Raw genomic sequence first — 17,909 nt, 5'->3', positions numbered from 1 at the left:
TGCTGGCATCTTTTAGCCTGGCATGCAGAGGTAAGCTGAGATCAAGATCTGCTGTTGCTTCCTTGTCAGAACTGTGCAGTGATGCTTCCTTGCTAGTGCTTCATTATCCTCCACCTCAGAACACAACACTCCGTGCGTCTGTCTGGCTGTAGCAGCTTTCCTCCTTTTTCATGCTGAGCAAGGTCCTGAGTGAGGAACCAGGTGGTCTTCTGGCACTGGCAGAACTGCACTGGTTGCACACATCACCTCAAATGTCTTAAAAAAAGTAATAAAAAATATTCACATGAATGTTAAAATGAAGCATGTTTGTGCACTGGAGAAGAGAACTCTGGTACAGGTATCACTGAATATTTTAACTGCACTCTTTCCCTGTACTCTTCTCTCATTCTTCTTCAGAAATTAGTTTTTCAGGAAAAGAATTGATCCCTCTCCGAGTAAAACAGTTAAATTTTTAGATAGAATCATAGAATCGATTGGGTTGGAAAAGACCTCCGAGATCATCAAGTCCAACCCTTGGTCCAGCTCCAGTCCCTTTACCAAATCATGGCACTCAGTGCCACGTCCAATCTCAGTTTAAAAACCTCCAGGGATGGTGAATCCACCACCTCTCTGGGCAGCCCATTCCAATGCCTGATTACTCTCTCTGGAAAGAATTTTTTTCTGATCGCCAACTTAAATTTCCCCTGGCAGAGCTTGAGCCTGTGCCCCCTTGTCTTATTGCTGAGTGCCTGGGTTAGGTTCTTACAATTTACACCACTAATTAATTATCACATATAATGGGTACATCCAACCTCAGATTTGCCCACCTCCAGAACCTCCCCCAGGTCTGCCTCTTGGCACTCCTCCTCAGACTTGAGTCAGAGGTTTCAAGACCCCAAACTTCCTCACCATCATCAGCCCCACATCACATGCCTTCTTTAGAGCCTCTTCAAGGTTTCTGGGCCCTCTGCTTTGACTACAAGGATATCTTATCATGTCCCTCTAAGTATGTGCCCCAAACAAGACGTCTTGCTAAAAACATTTTTTTCCTTGAAAAAAACATTAAACAGAATTTCAGGAATTTCAAAGATGTGATATGAAGTCTGAGAAAGAGGGTTTAATAACTGTTAACTGCTATTTTAAAGTGTTAGAAACTATACAGCTGTTTTAAAAATCTATACACTACAAATCTTAAGAATGTTAAGGCATCCATTGATCTCACCCATCCCAGCAGGACATCACTCTTTGTGTGCTTCAGGCTCCCGAGCTGGAGGGGTGCAGGTAAGTGTATAAAGCAGTAGACCTTTAGGGAACATTCTGAGTTTCTTCAGTGAAAAAAGATACCAGATAAAACAAGGATTCCTCCACCTCATTTGTTGTTATTCAGGACTTTGATACATTCCTCACTTGGTAATACCTGCACTGCTATGGAAACAAACCAAAATACTCTTTTGGAAACAGTTCATCTGAGAATATGCTTTCAATCTTCTGGTAATTTGACTTTTGTAAAGGTGACAGAAAAATGGGATGTATTGTATACTTTTCTAATGCTTTGTGGAGCTTTTCAGACTAAAGCATATAAGATTAGCAAACTATTGTATCTCTATTTGAACCTATCTGTCTACCAACCACTATCATTTAATGGTAAGTCCTGTTGTGTTTAGATCACGATTCAGCAGAGCACTTAAAACAGTTTCTGTGTTTGTTTTTTGGGATCATGGTCAACCCAAATGGCTCCATAGTAAACTTAGTTCTCCACTGAATCAGAACTTTTTGAGGAACCTTTTGTGTGAGAGTTCAAAATCCCACTGATAACGGAATATCACAGCAGATATCCCAGATTCTTACTAAATTTACACCCAGATGCAAGGAAAAGAAGCACCAGGACACATCCTGGTTTTCTTGCAATCTCTTGTTGAGGTTACAGAGCAGAAGAATTTTGGGTTTTTTGAAGCACAGAAGAGAGTGCTTTTCAACAAATACCTGGCTTTAACATAGTAGATGACTTGGACTAAAAAAAAATACTGTCTTGGAGGTCTTCCAAACACTGGAGAAAGGATTAACAGAGAAATGTGTAAGTTAAGAATGCTGCTGGTATTTTGCACACCTGACAGGCATTGAGGAAAAAGCAAATTGAATTCACTAAATAATTTACTAAGTGTTAATCTGTATTGTACACTTGAACATGCACACAGAGAAAGAATAATATTACACAATTTAGTTTATTTACCTGGCTGTATTAAATTTGAAATGTAAGGCTGTTGGTAAAGTTTCAAGTCTGGAGCTGACAGGAAAAAAAAAGTTGGTTTACCTTTATCAGTACTGAGCATCAAATTGTCACACTGCAATTAATGGCTATTTCATCCACAGTTTCTAGAAATAACTGCCCTGAAATACTTTTTTTATTATTATTTATTTTCTTTTAATCATGATTTATACTGCATCACCTACCAAAAAGGTGATTAATGATCTGTCCTCTGAACCTGACCATTCTTTCAGTCTTCCAGTTTTGTTTTTGTAAAGTGGCAAACTTGTCCTACTCTCCTAATTTGGTGGGATATGTATAAAATTCCCCCTCATGTACTTGGTAGGACAAAGGCCTTTATGTTCCTTCTTTGGAACAGGATCAACTAAAATTGTGACAGAAACAGAAAATAGCAGCTGAGACTATATGAATTTTGGAGGTTCCTAGCACCTTTTATGGTTTTGCCAGTTCATTTTTCCAATTACCAATTCATTTTTCCAATTTCCATTACCAATTCATTTTTCTCTTCTAAAATATTTCAATTTCTGTGGCTGAAATGTGGAACACTTACCCCTTGCTTCCTCTGTCCCCTCAAGAAAAGAAAGTGGAAATGCTCTACAGAAAACAACCATGAAAAAAGTATTCAGTCAAAAGTGTTTAAATTCTGGCTAATGAAACTAGAGATATTTTTCCCTTCACGTCTGCATTCTTTATGGCAGATGTTATTTTTAAAGCACATGTTGATCACAGTACGTTTGAATTGAGTGACATCACTCTAAATGTAAATGTCCTGCTCAGTCTTTTATAGCAATGAGGTCTGCAAATGCCTTTCTCTAACTTCAAGGACTTTCAAACACTGCTGGTAACTGTTTGCATGAAGATGCCCCAGGCTGGATACTAAGGTGTCAGAAGTCATTTAATTTAAAAAAAAAAAAACAAAACCAAACCAAAAAAAAAAAAAAAACCAAAAAACCCCTTCTGGAGTGAATTAGGTTTTATATTTCTGACAGATTTTTTATTTTTCCCCTTCCAGCCCTGATCACAGCAGAACAGCAGGAGGTAAATGCAATGAACCATTGATAAAGATGATGGTGTTACTTCTTGCAGGTGCTGCCACTTCTATGCTGCTCAGAACCATTTAGTGCTAGTCTTTATTTCAAAGTACGATTGTAACTGCTGCTCTTCGCTGAAAGTTTTTCACAAATGCTACTTCTGAGTCCCCTTAAGTCTTGCTAACTGCAAGGCAGGTGCTGCATCTGCTCTCAGAAGTGCTTCTCATTCTCTACTTTTATTCCCTGTACTGGGTGCTTAGGTGGTGCAGCTGACATTAGAATGGAGTTGAAGAAATTGGATTATTTTTGCTGTTGTCTGATAGTTGGATTTTTCATCTCCTGTTGGACAGTCACCCATCCCTACTGAAGGTCTCTCATGTGTAAAAGGGGACATAAGGAGGTAGAAGGCCAAAGGTTGTCAAAATTACCAGGCAGCCCATTACCATTAGGCGTAATAATTCTGAAATTCAGAATCTCAGAATATTTCAGTAATTCTTCACAAAAATTATTCTTTCATTGGTGACAGTGAAGAATGTAACTAAAAGGCAAAACAAAAGGAGAGAAGAGGTTTTGATCAGATATTTGAAAGAAAATGAAAAGCTGATAGGCAGAAGAGCACAAGAAGACCTTTCAGATGGCATTTTCTCTTCAGGAGAGGGCTCTTACCCCAACAATGGTGAAATTGTGAGCAGAGCCAAAGTAGCTGCTCCTGGATGCCAAGAAGGAACAGACAGGGGATATAGGAAAAGAGGAGCATTTTAAAATACTCAGTGGAGAACATTTATTTAAAAGAGCACATTCTATTAAACACAGGATTCATTCTTCCACAGCATTTTTTCTTCCTATAATGACATTTTCCTCCTTTGTATGAGGTCACCATATAAAGGGATTGAATGGTGCAGTTTCACACGCCAGTGCCATTTTGCTCTCGTGGAAAATGGCAGCCTGCCATCAGCTGCAGAGGTGTAACAGGTCACTGGGGGGCTTTGGCACCAAGGATTGCTTTCTGCAAGCTAGGAAATTAATTTTTGCCAGCAAAGTCGCAACACTTCAGGTCCTCCTCTCAGGAAAATAGTGCAAGGATACTGAATAAAAGAACAGTAACTGCTGAACTATCCTGTCTGAAGCCTTCCCTTGCATCCTTAATAAACACTGCTGGATTGGACACTATTTTGGAGAGTGATTCCATGTAATCCCTTCAGAAGAAAAGTATCAGTCCAGACGTTATCATGAGGAGTTCTAAAAACTGTGATTGCCTGCTGAAAGCATCTTATTTCTCACCTTGCTGACACTCATCATTCGCAGTCATTTGTCATTAAAATAAAGGTGTTTCTACATCTTCTGTGAGTATTTCAGAGTGTGCCCAGAGCCCTTTCAACATGGTACCTCTGCTTGTTCACATCAGGCAGTGGACTTAAACTACGCAAAGCGAAACAAGGAATTTCCTATTCCACCACTTCCTAGCAGGCATTTGCTATTCTTGTGGCCATTCCTGTGGCACTGTGCATCTTGTGGCTTTCTTGCAGTCCCATTAATTTGGGGTGGGATATAGGGGCTGAAGTTACCTTTTTCTCTAGCCTGTTAGAAGATCTGTAAAACACAAATCTGGAATGAATGAAAGATGAACTCTCTTTTTTTTGATTGATGGAAACAAAGCCCTTTTTTCCCATGATCAAATTCCCATTCCCTTGGATATACTAAGTCTTATCTCACCTTCTTTCCACTGATTTTTTGAAAGCAACCTCTGTTTTCTGCTATTGCTTTTTTCTTTTTTAAATGGGACCCTTTTGATCCCATCTTCTGACCTGTGTAACCACTCATGATCACTCTGCTCCCTTCCATTTTATTTATTCCAGCAATCAATGCCTTGAGTTCTATTTCTCTTTTAAGGCAGGCAGATATAAATGGTTTGTTTCTCCCAATGCTTTTTGCACTTCAAGCTCTTCTCTATCGATAGGTGTACAAGGGAGTATTTATGGCAGCATTTCAGTAACTACAGTGCCAGTTTGAAGGGCCTGATATGTCTGCTCTGGATGTCCCTTTATGCTGTGTCCATGAGACCTTCTCTCCTGTTTTAGTTTGCATTGTGTGAATCAAAGAAGCACTAATTTATTGCCAATAGCACAGGCCTGTGGCTGAACATTTTTCCTCTTTAATATTAACTAAAACAAGTGAGGCAGAAGTGGCTGCATTGGTCTCTGCACAGTAATCTGTGTTAACATTGTTAAGACCACATAAACTCTTAATGGTCCTAAAATATTATTCTCTTTTAGAAGAATGGTAGCAGCAAAGTATTGTATTTCTTTTTCTCTCTCAAACTAAAATCCAACATTGAGTTACCAAATAATGTTTATGAGAGTATATCACTGATTTTTTCTTGCTGTCTTTCCCAATAAATTTCAGAAACGTGGATAAAGTGGTAAGCCTTTTCACGTCTTCTGTAGGGAAAAAAGCATAGAAGTTTACCTTCTGTCCAGTAATTAAATCTTATACTGACAGCCTTGTTTTCACAACCCTGAGATTAGCTCAGTTGGTTAAAACTTGGTTGTAATAATACCAAGGTCATGGGTTCAATCCCTTGTGTGGGCCATTGATTTAAGAGTTGGATTCAATGATCCTCGTAGGTCCCTTCCAACTCAGAATAGTCTGTGATTCTGTGTGAAAAGGGTTTCTGAATGTATTTCTATGTTTAGTTTTGCCATCTCATTTATGAACTACCATTTTCTGGTATCTTTTCTGATGAGAGACTGCATGTCTTTGTTTTGTGCACCGTCTTTACATTGATTAAGACTGAGTATTAATGAATGTCACTTAATGAGTGCTGTGCAATGTCCCCACAGTCTGTACATTCTGTAAGCAGAGAAGAAGTGGCATTTTGCACTCTGGGATCCCTCTAGAGTCATTTAACCATGGCTATTCTTGATTTCATTGTCAGGATAGTGTACCTGATTTATAATAGTGAGTTACTGTGTACCTGGCATATATTTCACTTGATTTAAGATTAGGAAAATGTTCCATTTGTTCAATAACTTAATTAATTGCAAGAGCCAGAGCAGCAACATTTGGTTAATAGAGTGAAAGGAAGCTTTAGGGTGTTAGCTAGGATGTTAACTGCAGACTGCACAGCAATGTAGTGGCAGATTGCTGGGGCCAGTTCTTGTCTTCCAATCCTGTGCTCTGCTAAGGATCCCAGTGAATGCTTTGGGTTTATTGCATTCACATTTCAAAATCATTCCTTTTGAAAAAAGCCTCAACTGTGAATAAAAAATCTGTTTGGAAAACTGGTGTGATTTTAAAAATAATTAAATAACAGTGTATTATTCCATAAATGTAATGGAACATCTAGTTGTGGTTGGGTTTTTTTGAGTTAAGCAATCATCAGACATTTCTCTTGCCTTCCTGTTTTCAGTCATTTTTTCATGTACTATTCTTTCTCATCTTGAAAAGAGACTGAATCAAATTTATGAAGTGACTGAAAACATTATTTCACAAAATGATGGACTTAATATTGAGAGTATATTACTGGTATTTTCATCCCACACACTGCATTGCACTGTTTTCATCTTTCTCCCTGCCCACTGTCCAGTTATTCCCCCTCCAGGGAATAACCATATGGATATTTTTCCCACTCTCCTTAGAAGTTTCTCTTTAAGATTTTTCTATGATACTAATAAGTAGCCATCAGTAATATAAATAAATAAATAATAGTTAATTAATGTCCATGTTTCATATGGATAATTGCAACTTTGCTCTTTGGGCTGTCGTATTTATGCCCTGCACTGCAGACTGTTAGCACTATTCACAAACATCTTTGGGATATAGATTTTGACACCTGTTCTGCTGCTGTTTAGGGTCCTGGCACTACTCTTCTTGTGGGCTGAAGGGAGTGAGTGAGGTCTTGAACAAGAACTTGTCTAGACCTCCTGTTTGTCTGGGTTTAGCACTCTCCCCTATAGTTTCTGCCTCAGTGAGTATGATACTGGCTAAAGGTTTCTATCTTTTTCAGCTCTGGACAGTCCAAATAAGCACACAGAATAGAATTTTAGCTAATACATTCAATTAGCTAAAAAATTCAGATGTGACAGGTGTGACTACCTGATGATAATGCTTTTCATGCAGTTAGCAGAAGAGGAAAAAAAGATCAGTGCTATGTGTGCATTGAAGGCCTTCTGTGGTATGCAGCAGGTGCAGGAAGAGCATTGCACAGTGTTGGGAATCTCTCTCCACTGGTCTGAGGAGAGCACGTAGCAGTTGTATTAAAACATTTGCAAAAGCTGTATCTTTTGTATTTGAAAATATTAGTTGGCAGGGAAGGAAGGGTAATACACACAAAAACCATGTCATTTGACATAAGAAATGTGATGTTCCCACATTTTGAATGGGCAATAAATACATTTGCAGCTTTTTCAAACAGTATAATGTTCACTGTATGTGCTGTGGATTCCTTTCTATTCATAACTCTCCTGCCAATCGCTTCTCTGATTTATTAGGCTGATGTGTGAATGCAGAGGATTGCTTTCCTATTGTAGAGAATGGGTTTTTGTTACTGTTCTCATAATCCAGCAAGCCATGGTAAGACTTTGTACACTATATATAGAAATAAAATAAGATAGATCAATATCAATATCTGTAATTTGATGCTTTCTCAACTATCTATACTAAAAAGTTTGGCAGCAAAATTATCTGAATAGTATGGATCGTAGTCCTGATACAAAGGCCCTGTCAAGTAAAACTTGTAAGGTAAAGACCATCAATTGGTCTTCAAAATGTGTTTAAAAATACGAAGAGATGGCTGTTACCAAGTTACTGAGAGTGGTTGCAGCACAAGACCCATGTTTGTAGAGGCATAAGAACACCTGGATCTCTAAAATAAAAATGCCTACCTGTCTATCCAGCCACTGCAGAAAGTTACTGGAAGTCACTTGAACCAGTCCTTAATGTAATCTCAGAGTAAATCTATAGCGATGCTGCTGAAGTCAGTCCTGCTCTCCCAGGGTTCATACTGACTCGCTCCACAGAAGGGATAAAGGAAAAAACAAGATATTAAGAATTACCCATTTTGAAAGTCTGAAGTTTTGTACATTTTTACTACTCATGTGCCACATTCTCTCCTTCTCATCCTGAAAAAGTACTACTTACTGATGAATGACTGACATTTCTAAGGTTGCCATCTTTTAGAGACCTTGGTTCAAGCAGATATGGAAATGCATTAGATCTGTGATACACAGCTTGAAGTGTTGTTTGGAATATAGTATGTTTGGAATATATCTTTTTAGCTTTACAAAGAGATTTGGTACATTCCTGCATTCTCATTTCTCTAAAATATAGAGACTGTAATGCCCACTGTAGAGATCATTTAACATATGTAAAGAATTAGATCAAGCAAAATTATGAACGGTACAGCAATTCCAAATCAACCCTTTCTGTTTGAGCTGCTGCTGACAGTACAGTTGCTGAGGCATCGATGGGCATTCTGCCCACCTGTATCAGCAGCACTCCTGGCTCTGGCTGTTCCCTTCACTGGGCATGTTGCAGGCACACAGTTAACCAAGCAAGGCCCTAAATAAAGGCACTCACTCCTTACTCCCCATGCAGGAGTGTTACATGGGTTTGAGTGAATGCTTTGATGAGGTTAGGGGTTTTTTTAGAACTGCTACTTTGCTATCCTTATGTCCAGAAGCAACTGAAAAATAATTGCAACTCAGAAGCTTTGTAGGGTGGTAAGCAGAGTTAGTCTGTTGGAAGTGAGGTCACACTATTTTTGATGGTTATTTTTCTTGTTTCTCATTTCTCTATGCTTTTTGCCTGTATGCTGCTGATTTTAAAAGATATCTAGAGTTGTGCTGGACAGCTTTTGAAAAGTGTCATCTGAAGCTTATTGACTTATTTGAGGTTAAGTTCAAGAAAGCAATACAGAATGAAATGGAGATCATTGCTGGGACCTTCTGTAAGTCTGTGTCTGCGTGTCCTGGACACTGCATGAAGTTCTGTCTTCCACTATTTCAATGAGTACAGGAAATCTGGGAGAAAAATAGAGGAAAGTTGTGGATTTTGTAAGGTAAGGAGAACCAGAGCTAGACAAAGGGGGGAAAATATTCAATCCAGTACATGTATATATATGTATATACACACAGATTTACTATAATACATACTTTTATATGTAAATAATTTTGCATCTTGAACTGTGGGTATTCCAAAGTACATTAGATATGAGGCAGGTTTTTAATGTGCTGACTTTTACTTCATTGATAAAACTCATGTAAATGGGGAGATGGAGGAAAGATTCTGCAGTGCAGCTTTCTGCAGCACTGAAACTCTTAAATTACAGGCCTTATCTTGCCTTAGTGACCAGGTATTTTAATGTTATGTGTCTGAGTTGCTATGAGCAAAACTTCCTACCTAAAGGGCATGTTGTGAGAATGAGCTTTTGAGGCAGTAGCTTGTTCCCCAAATGCTGCAACTTTACGAGAGAAAATTCTCATGTGACTGAGCAATTCTTTGAAGGATTATACATCAATTACAAGAAGAGAATACTTCTTAAGTCGCAGTAGGGAATGTCCTGGGAGCAGAGATCATGAGGGGGCAGTATGATGCTTGATGTAATAAATTGTAAATGTATTTTTAGTCTGAGAAGTGGCATGTTTATTCTGTGAGGCAAACTGTCTGAGATAGCTACAGCAAGTATCAAAAAAGGATTTTTTTGGATTTCCATTTAGAGCTGGAAATGTCATATACAGTAGTTCTGTTGTTCAGACTTAAATAACTGAAAAAATTAATTTTCTGTCATCTTTCTGTTGGTGACCCATCTTGTTCCTAGATGATATTTGCATTCACAGTGGCTAAATCCCACTAATAATATGCCTAACTGAACAAAGTACAGCTTCTGAAAGTCTCATCCAGTGCTAAAGTCTATTGCTGTAAGAATGTTTGAAGTAGTGACCCACTGCTTTCTCTAAAAAAACTACTTTGTGTTTACATTAAAACAACATTGAATGTTGTGTATCTTGTTTAACTTCACTGGATATCTGGTTATAGGAATAGCAGGATGTTTTCAAAGTGTATACATCAATTCTTTTCACCAATAAGGAATTCATTCACAAATAGATACCTAATTATTTTTAAATACCAGAAAGTAAATGATCCACATCCTTGGTGTTAATCATTATTTTTCATTTCATTTCAGGCAGTACTAAGTTGGTGCTGGAGTAATATCAGTGTCTTTGCATTCCAAATTAATATTGCCTTTGCATTATCTATAAAGTGCACAGTGATGATGTGCAGATTTTTACTCTTTCTAAAAGCAAAGACCCCAAATCAATATCAAATAGTTACAGTACCTTCTAAGGGCTTTGGCATGTGTGTGTTTTCCCTTATTGATGTGTGTTCCTCTGTGTCAGTTTATAACATAGGTCAATGCTGATCTATTTGTTTTAGGAGATGGTGCTTTTAACAGTGGGCTTGAAAATTGCTTTTTGGATGCCTTCACAGTCAGGCAAGCACTTGGAGTCAGCTCTGTGCTCGCAGTTAGAGGTGTTACTTGGGAGATCCCACTAGTCCATGATGATTCAAATAGGATGCTTGTGTTGTCCTTCAAGTGTAGTGGTTTTTAAGAGTTTTAGGGTAAAATGCCTTACAATTATAAGTAACTTATACCCAGCCAGGGATTTTTTTTAGTAAAATATCAAATCACACTAAAAACTTGATTTTTAATAGGTATGGTCTTCCTACCAAGCGTGAAAAACAAAATGTGTCACAGATTAGATACATTAAGGCTTACTGACTGAGGGAGCAGCACATTTATTCATACCTGCTCAGGGCAATTTTAGAACATGATTTTGAGTTTCCTCCTGTTCAGAAAATGTATTTGAGTCTCTGTTAACCCCACATACAGATCACAAGATCTAAAGAGGTCACTTAAGAGACACAGGGGAAAAACAAAGCTGTACTCAGTAGCAGAAATAAGATACCCACTCCCATAAGAAAAGCTCCTGATCAGTCCCATGCTGTGCATCCTCGTGTGTCACACAGTAATTCCACCAAACACCCACCTGGTTTCTAACAACACAGAAAAAAGATCCCTTCCTTTTCCATGCAGTGCAGTTTAGCACACAGGTAACAATTCTTATGTAACTTCAAGCAGAACATTATATATGGACTGGTGGTTGAATATATTTACACTATGCCTGTTCACAGCTTTATGTTGCCTTTTATCTGATCTGAAAAGTCCTAATGAGAAGGCCATTCTTAAATGGGACTTAGATCTAAACCCTGATTTAGATTCCTTAAACAAATTAGACTTGGAGTTAATGCAGCAATTTGCATAACATTCTGCTCTATTTTCAGCTAAAATTGCTCAGCACTTTTTTGAACTTGTAGTAAATTACCATTCTAATGAAACTAAATTACCCTGTGATGTTACAGGTAAATTTGTCTGTAATAAGTGTCACGTGTATTTGCAATATACGGATTTTGTGTTGTCTTCCTGCTGCTCCATAGGCACATCAGAAGTAATAGTGAAGAGGGTTTAAAGTTTGAACTAGTACATTTATATTAAGAGACCTGCTCTGCTAAATAGTATTCCAATATTCTGTTCTGATGGAGATTTGCTTTTTCCCCTTCATATCCATTTTAAGTTTTAGGAGTCAGCCCTCCAAAACAGGCTAAACAGTGAGGCTCCCATCTTCCAAACTCTTCTCCAAAAAATAGTCTATTTTTTCATTATAGGTGAAAGTCATTTTAGTAATGTAAGCAAGACAAAGATTAATAATGGAGAGAGTTTATAATTGTAGAAAAACATCTGGAAATGTAATAATTTCGTGGATACTGTCTGTAAATGGTCAGTGCAGTCAAGTTGCTCTGCAGTCTGTGGCCTCCTGGACTTTCCTGTGCTGGCCTGGTCTGTGTGGGGACACTGATCTGCTCAAACAGTGAGTCTGAGAAGAGCAGGGTGGCTCTGGCAAAGAGTGTCTCACAAACACTATACTGCCTGCTACCATTTAAAAATCCTTGGCCATTTGGTTCAGCTCACTTGTAGCTTCTCCTTCCAAGGAACAGAATTGCTTAAAATCTACTCAGATGTGAAATGGAAAGCACTTACTCTGCTAGTTAGAAAACCAGCATCTAAGAACAATAAAACCAATTATTACTAATAATTTCCAAAAGCAGACCTAAACTGAATTGGTACTTATTGGATATTTACTGCCACCTTTGCTAATGGTCAGGGTTTTTTTAGTTCTGTTCCATATCTAACACAGTGGCATTAAAAATAATTTTATGTGTTTAAATACTTGTATGTTGATATATTGAAACAGCTTCCTTAATAACAGAAATGCCACTGAATAAGTGGTGAATGATGCAGTGTGTTATGTCAGTTAAGCTGGCAGTTAATATCTATGATGTGTAGAAAGGCTTGATTGTTGTTGGATTTCCTTCACCTCCTTTGGGTGAAGAGTTATTCAAAAGTGATTTTTAGGAAAAATGTGGAAAGTATGAATTAATCTTTGACTTGGGAATGCAGAGCAGTTAATAGGGGGACACTTTACATCTTATAGGTAAGAGGAGATTGGGTTATTTTAGAACACACTTTATCACACACTCTGTCAGTCTCTAACAATTTTTGTCACCTATTCTTAATCCTCTTCTGTTTCCTTTATATTTTACTTTGTAAGGCAGGGTAGTCAGAATTAAATGCAGAAAAGGATGTTCCAGTTATACCTACTGGCAAAATTTGAACAATATCTCAGATACCCACTTGCTGAGTATAAATAGAAGAGGAAGGGTGTTTTGGTTTCTATCACAGCAGTATTTTTAGGCAGTTTTGGAATACTTCATTATCCAACAGTCTTCGGCTAAACTGTTTAAAACTTGAAGCTTCCCTTTTCTTACTTTTTGTATCTCTAGCTCTAATTTTTGCAGCTTTCCAAGGAATGGAAGAGACAATTTTCATTATGCAGTGATTGAAAGAAAGTGTTTCTTTGCTTCTGGGTGGAATAGAATAATTTTTATTTCACAGACTTCACAGCATATAATTCAAAATAGGATTCAAAACCTTAGTAGTGGTCAAAAGAGCTAATGTCAGTTAGCTTTGATTTGCTTCTGCTGTTGCAAGGCTGTGAGCAATAGCCATATTCCAGAGGCAGTCCTCTCATAGCTCAGTAGGCAGAGAGGTCTCTCACCTTATTTTGTTCACTCTTGGCATGAGACATCCAAGCTGTCCTTATTGGGAACATAATTAACATCTTCACTGCCTCCAGCACTGGCCTGAACCCCTTCTTGAGTCCAAAATCACTTTTTATTTTCATTGTGTGGCTACAAACACATGGTCAGCTGGAATGCAAAAAAACTTCCTATGATACCAGAGGAGGAGACTTTGGCATCAAGCTGACATGAGTGCACTTCTGTCAGTCTGTCTGCTAGACAGTCTGATACCTTTTCCTCTCCTGTCTGCCTGTGTCGTGGCATCATGGGACTTGACAAGAGCAAGTGCTTCTGACCAGCAAGTAAACAGTGGCATTAATGGCAGAGAGCCAACTTTAAAAGGAAAGTTTGACAATACCGTGGTAAAAGAAAACATATGATTCATCAGACGAAAGCAGCTCTCTGCATTCTTCCATGGAAATCTTTTTTTGTGGAAAAATTCATGTAATTTTTGTTCTTTCGGTTTTCACTTTGATTGGCATCAATTCCTAATTTATTAGGAAAACTCAACAGAATGAATTCAGACACATACGTGCTGAGCTTCCTAGTCTTGATGAGGATTTGCCATGCACTCCATAATGCCACATGTGAAAGAACACAGCTCTTTGTTTAACAGCTCTCTCACAGCATTTTCCAAAGGCATGCACAAAATACTTGTAGGGAGAAAAAAGAAAGAAAATAACTTTCAGAAATGGATGGTATCCATGGATTAAGAGAGTCATGAGAAACAACGCAACACAGATTCACCCAACATTATTAATACTTGTGGTCTGATCCTCCTTTTTATTATTTTGAGAAGAGATGGCATGGAAAGGGAACAGTGCATTGAAGGCATGGACAGATACGACTGGGCAAACTCAGTTGTGCTGCAGAGTTGAAGGACATTCTTTTGACTTCAGAAGAGGCTACTTTGGGGTTGGTCTGTGTGAGAAGAGTTGATCTCCTGTATCTCCTGACAACTTGGTAGTCTGCTCTTTGTTTGTAGTAGGCTGACAAACTGGCAATATTCTGTTTCCTTTTCCTCCTAGATCTAACAAAGCAGTGGCCTTGTCAATAAATGCTGTATTTAGAAACTTTCTTTTCATCTTGACTTAGGAGAGAGACAGAAGAACCTATCAACAGTCCTTTGGAGGGTTGGGATTTGATGCCCCATTGGTGCAAATTACTGCTTATCCACCCATCCCAGTATTGTTGGCAAAGACACTTGGCAGTAGTGCTGCTGAATTAACTGGAGCCAGGACTAATTTATCTCGGCTGAGATCTGCCCCAGGAGACTCACGGGGTCAGATCTGTCCCCCAAGCTGTGGCTCTTAACTCCATAAAGGACTTGAACAAACAATTCCATTTTTTTGCCTCAAACAAATAATTTCATTTCCTTTACCTTTATTCACATAAATTAAATAGATTCTGGTAACATCTGTCACAGTCTCACAGTTTGTCAGGCATAGTTGAACCTGCTGCAGAATACAGTTTTAAACAGCTGTTTAGATGGCACTTCTGGTGAATACGGCGCTGTTGAAAAACAAAAAACCAAACACATCAAAGCAAGACAGTAGTCCAGATAAAAAACAGCATCCGAAACTGTGCTCCCAGTTGTGAACAATCAGCTTCTTCTCTCCCTGCATGACACAATTACTCTGCCAAGTATCTGAGCTTTGAAATTCAGAGAAAGTTTGCAAAGTAAGTCTTGTCTTTCCCAGGTAAGAATAGGATCTTTCTTCAGTAAAATTTAAAATTTTTGTCAAGTTACGTAAAGTGTTATATAACACCCTTTTCATTTCTGTTGTATTACCCATATTTTTTTCTGATAGAAATGCATTTTAGATTAATATTTAATGCCCTTGCTTTTAAGAAACTCTCTTTGAATCTCTTTGGTTTGCTGCTGACTTCAGGTTCCTGGGAGAGGAGGAGCTGCATGAGCTGAATACCAGTGTGCTGCCAGCCACCACCACTGGAAGGGGAAGGTGCAGCTCAGGAATACTGGCTGAATGTGTCAGAACTACACACTTCCCCTTAGAAATGAGCAGAATATAGCAAAACCTGTCACCTGAGACCATCCATAAACTGCTGAGGAGCATGAGCTTCCTCTTGCTTGTGTCCAAGAGGGAGAGTGGGGAAAGCAGAAGAGGCACAGTCTGTCTGAAAGGAGGCACAGCCTGTTGAGTCTCTAGATAAATTGCAATACACAGAATGATTTTTGCTGCAGAGTAGTGTTTGTTCTCATTCTTAATCTTTCTTTGTTTTTAGCAGTGAAGCAATTAAAATATTCATTCAACATATTGTGCTTTAAAAATGTAATTCACAAAGATCAGCAGGCATGTTTTCATTCTGTCGTTCCTGATATTACTCATCACACCAGGCAACTCATTTATTTTTTAGCTGCATTCTTTCTTCTATCAGATCTTGTTTCTTTTCAGAGGTTGAAGTGTGAAGCTCGGTGGTTGATTCACCTTTTGTAAAACGGATGCATAATTTTTTGTTCCTATTCTGGTTAGTAAATGTCATCTGTTTTGTCATGTAGGTGGCTCTTCATGTAGCATGGCTGAATTAGAAAATCTGGTTAGTAGGGAAGCAAATGTATTTTAATATGAAGGTTAAATGATGATGGATTGTAAAACCTAACAAACAAACAAGCCTCACCCCTCACCTCTCCCACGTAAGTTTGGTAAATCTTTCCTCACTCAGAAGTGAGCTAATTGATTCATTGCAAGTCATCCTGTTCACAAGAGAAAGTTTTGACCAGTGAGATATGTTGCAGCACCTTTGCTTTTGACCTGTTTTTCTGGTTTATAAACGGAAAGATGTCATGGTTTCTCTGAGCAGCAAAAGCACAGACTCTCAAAAAGATCAGTGAACTTCTCTGCTTGAAGTTTTGAAGTATTTACTTCTCTGCAGTCTTCACGTAGTGCTGGCTGCTGTAGTCTTTGAGGTGACCTGCATATTGCTCAGAAAGTTGGGAATGATGTCCTGATACTATTCCTATTTAAGGTATATCCTAGTACATCTTTAAACACTAGCACTTTGGGGTTTAGGCCAAGGCTATGTGGTAACTGTACAGGCATTAAAACATTTTAATTTAACACTGTAACATGTTGGTATATACACTTTTTGACTAAACAAGTGCTTTATATTTTTGGTCTTGCTGTTGTTAGAAAACTATGCATATGTCGAATAAACTGGTAGAAGAAAGAGACATAACTTCTGTTTCAGCAGTGAATAATTTCATACAGCTCAGTTTTGGAACCTCAAGGGCTGAATCATTTTTCAGTCTTTGTTTGCAGTGAATCATAGAATCATTTAGGTTGGAAATGACCTCTAAGATCATCATGTCCAACCATTAGCTCAGCACTGCAAAGTCCATCCTTAAGTGCCACGTCTACACAACTTTCAAATACCTTCAGGGATGGTGACTCCTCCACTTCCCTGGGCAACCTGTTCCCCAGTGCCTGACAACCCTTTTGGTGAAGAATTTTTTCATAATATCCAACCCTGACGTAATTTAAGGCCGTTTCCTGTTGTCCTACTGCTTTCTATGTGGGAGGGGAGAAGAGGTCATGACCCCCATCTGGCTACAACCTCCTTTCAGGTATTTGTAGAGAGTGATGAGGTCACCTGGGAACCTCCTTTGCACTTGGTCTTGTTTAAGCCAGTGTTAGCTCTGTGAAAATGCCATGAGTCTGTTATACATCAAGATTTTTAATTTAGTAGATGAAGCATGAATTTCTAATAGATTTTATTGAAATTTAACTCTTTCTGTCGTCCAAGACTGCCCCCTTCAGAGCCTCAAGAACACATGCCCATGCAAGAACAGCTTCACAAATATTTCAAAACCTTTTTGTCTTAAAAGTAAAATGTCCAGCTGAAGTGCATGGCTTGCTTTGGGCCTTAGCCAACTACACATATGGGGAAACTTTTTGACAGAGATCTCTGTATAACCTGCCTGAAGCTAAAGCACTGTACTCCTCAGATGTTAGTTATGAATCAGTGTGGTTTCTTAAAATTAGGTCTAAGACTGATTGCTGTTTGAGGAACAAGTAGTGCTAGAGAATCATAAAAATGTAGTTGTTGGGAACAGATTTTATAATAAACTATGCTTGATATTCTTGACCTTCTTGATCATTTGCCTGAAATACTTCTGTGCTTTTACTGTAATGATATTTTATATAAGATGTTGCATTAGAAATTTATTTTGTAGGCCACCTTGTGTATGCATAAGACTTCTGTTCCTCTATCACTGAAGGGTCTCTCCCTCAATCTTATTAGAATGCTTGCCACAATTTATTTGTCATCCTTGTCTTTATGTTTGTGCAGACTTCCTCCTTTTCCTTTCTTCTTTGCTTATCCCAATTTAGTTGATATCCTTACTGAGACTACAGTAGCTGCTCACATGCTCAGTAATTAAATGGAAAGGCAGGACTCCTAAAACCTTTATGACA

General features: G+C 38.4%; 1 protein-coding gene across 6 annotated transcripts in view; it reads left to right on the top strand.

Annotated features, from left to right (window-relative positions):
* Positions 1-17,909, top strand: part of CTNND2 (catenin delta 2) — a 636,240-nt gene that overhangs the window by 474,565 nt on the left and 143,766 nt on the right. The window lies entirely within an intron of this gene.

Source organism: Pithys albifrons, chromosome 4 (genome assembly GCF_047495875.1).
Source record: "Pithys albifrons albifrons isolate INPA30051 chromosome 4, PitAlb_v1, whole genome shotgun sequence".
Taxonomy (NCBI): domain Eukaryota; kingdom Metazoa; phylum Chordata; class Aves; order Passeriformes; family Thamnophilidae; genus Pithys; species Pithys albifrons.
This window is presented reverse-complemented; position numbering and strand designations above follow the sequence as displayed.